The sequence below is a fragment of the Pygoscelis adeliae genome, unplaced genomic scaffold (assembly GCF_000699105.1).
Source record: "Pygoscelis adeliae isolate BGI_AS28 unplaced genomic scaffold, ASM69910v1 Scaffold567, whole genome shotgun sequence".
In the NCBI taxonomy this organism is placed as follows: domain Eukaryota; kingdom Metazoa; phylum Chordata; class Aves; order Sphenisciformes; family Spheniscidae; genus Pygoscelis; species Pygoscelis adeliae.
In genome coordinates this window covers 138303-141332 of record NW_008825081.1, presented here as the reverse complement: position 1 = coordinate 141332, position 3030 = coordinate 138303, and positions in this window count along the sequence as shown.

Here is a 3030-nt window from a genome sequence, read left to right as displayed (position 1 = left end):
CCTCCGCCGGCCGTGTTTTGAGTCAGTGGGACGTGAGGTAACTCGAGGAAGCGGGACCAAGAGCCAGAGGGCGGGAGGATTTACCAGGCACGGTCCTGCCCTCACGCTGCTTTAATTCATCGGTTCTACCTCTGGTGACCTCCCGTCTCCATATCTGGTTGTTCAGCCTGGAGAAAAGGAGGCTGAGGGGAGACCTCATCGCGCTCTACAACTCCCTGACAGGAGGCTGTAGCGAGGTGGGGGTCGGTCTCTTCTCCCAAGTAACTGGCGAAAGGACGAGAGGAAACGGCCTCAAGTTCCTGGACGTATTTAAAAGACGTGCAGATGAGGCGCTTAGGGACATGGTTTAGTGGGCATGGGGGTGTTGGGCTGACGGTTGGACTCGATGATCTTAGAGGTCTCTTCCAACCTTTATGATTCTATGATTCTATGAGGTGGTTTTTGTGCCATCGGTAGCTGGTTTGATAAGTACCTGATAGTTCCTTCAAAGGGGAAAACCCTTCCCAATATAATTAACCCTGAGCACAATCTCATTACCACAGTGTGCAACGCTAAACATGCAGCCCGTCTCTTACACGTACCCGTAAACGGGCTGCGCGAGCAAATAGGGCGTATGCAAACAGCACAAGTGCAAAGGTGAGGACTAACCACTTCATATACATTGCCACGTAAAGGCAAAAAACCTGGCATAGGGTTTGGCCTCGTGTTCGTACAGTGTTTGATCAGACTGCTACAGCGATAAAAATGGTGCAGTCAACAGTCAAGAGTGGCTATAAAAGAGGTAGGGCTGTATGCCCAAACAAGGAATTGGAAAAAAAAAATCCGCATGCAAAATACAAGTATTGCTGCATCTATCTACATATAAATACGTCACAACATTTCAAATAATTCATGTCTCAAACACAACAATGAAAGAAAGATACAGCACTATGATCTAAGAACGTTTCTCAAGCAAGAGAATCGCTGTGGCAAACATGGTCGTCTAGACCATTCCATTTTAACTACTGCAGTCAGGTTCACTGGAAAGCAAAAATAATGACAGTCTGCGAAACCCAAAATACGATTTGGTTCATCGAGCATGTTCTAACAATGAGAAAACTGCACGAGGAAGATAATCCCTTCTTTGATGTGTTAGGCAGTTTAATGAAACAGAATTAGTTCTCACTGAAGGCAGATTTAGTTAATCTAAGTGTAAATTACATTTCTCTTCATTTCCTTTACCTGCAGCCTCTGAAAAGACTGTTCTTTCAGCAATAATGTTCTGCATTGTACAGAAATCAAGAAGGAATGACTCCAAGGATTGAACCTGCGCAGCATGCCCAACAACTCCCAGAAGGCTGGATTGTGATTGCTACATTTGGGTAATAACAGCATATTGCATTAGTGTCATTAGATCGGCCTTGTGGACAGAATTTACCTGTGTTCTGTGAATGCATCTGAATAAAGATCATTTTGCACAGAATTCATTGCTACTTTAGACATCTGTAGAGGCTGATCATGTTCAGTTTAACCTGCCAGAATTTCTTTTGCTTGCATAATCGGGCCCATCAAAACAACTGGCAACATAAAACCTTCTGAACTTTTATTTAAGAATTTTTTGCACATACTTGCAGTATTTTAAAGGTGTATTTCAATTAGATTTTAAGCCCTTGGCACCCAGCTACCTGGGCAAACCAACGCATGGAAGGTACCATGTCACATTTAGACCTTCCCGTAAAGAAAAAATATTTAAAATTAGTTGATTGGAATATTTTTTCAAATATTTTCCAATATTGGTTGATTTCTTGACTCTTCCTCAACAGTATTTAAATAAACCCAGACAGCTTTAATGCTGAAGATCTTAGGACTAGATTTGCAGAAGTGCTTTGGTCCCTGAAGTTGCCTACTCTGCCATTTTCTAAAAGTCTTCAGCACAAATGAAGCCGCTGCTTGCTCTAGTAAATTCTGGTAGATGTCCACCTGCCACCATTAGGTGCCTAGGCCCTTTTGTAAATCTTGCTTCTGGTGAGGAACAAACACACGGAAATTTTCTCAGTTAAATTAAATGTCCTTGATCTATATTGTTCTCTCACGTGAGGATTTCCTTAGTTTCTGTCTACTTCTTTGTCTTAAACAAGGCTTTGTGCACTTCTTTGCATCCCAGCAGATGGATCTCCTGCACCCCTGCCCAGGCTCAGGCAGTTCATTTCCTTCACCTGTTTCTTGACTTATTTTTTGCTTAACTATTCACGACACGCTAGGATTACTGACCTATCCTTGGGAAATTTTGCAAGGCAAATCTGCCAGGACTTCCAGTGAAGTGCCTCATTCGGGAAAGTTTTGTGATGAAGATTGGTCACATTAGTCTTTAACTGCAGCTAATAAAAGTACTGAGACCCCATTCCAGAAAGCACAAACGGGGTAATTTTACAACCAAGAACAGATACTTGCACTATCTGCCCGTTTTGCTTTTCGCAGTCTCTTCAGGAGGCCTGATGGTTAAATACGGTGCTGGCACACAGCTGGAAGCCCCGTTCAGCCTGCAGTCTGATTTACTATACAGTGTATTTCCCATGTTACTGTCTGATGGGCTTCCTTGTATAATAATATCCTAAACAACTCAAAATAATTAGTTATGCACACTTTATAAATTGACTGCGTACATTTACAAATTCAAGGAGCTCTTTAATTTGTGAAGTACAGCTCTCGCTCTACTTTTTGTCGTGTTCACAGCTCTTAGAGGTGAATATATTACCGCAAAACTTCGGCCTGTTTGTGAGATGCCCGACGTTTTAGAAGAGCGGCTAAGGTTACCTGCCCTGGGACAGGAAGGACAGCTGAAGGGACAATCTTTTCAGCAATGCTTGCAATGTAAGAATACTGTGTTCAGTTTTGGGCCCCTCACTACAAGAAGGATGTTGAGATGTTGGAACGTGTCCAGAGAAGGGCAACGAGGCTGGTGAGGGGTCTGGAGAACAAGTCTGATGAGGAGCGGCTGAGGGAGCTGGGGTTGTTTAGCCTGGAGAAAAGGAGGCTGAGGGGAGACCTCAT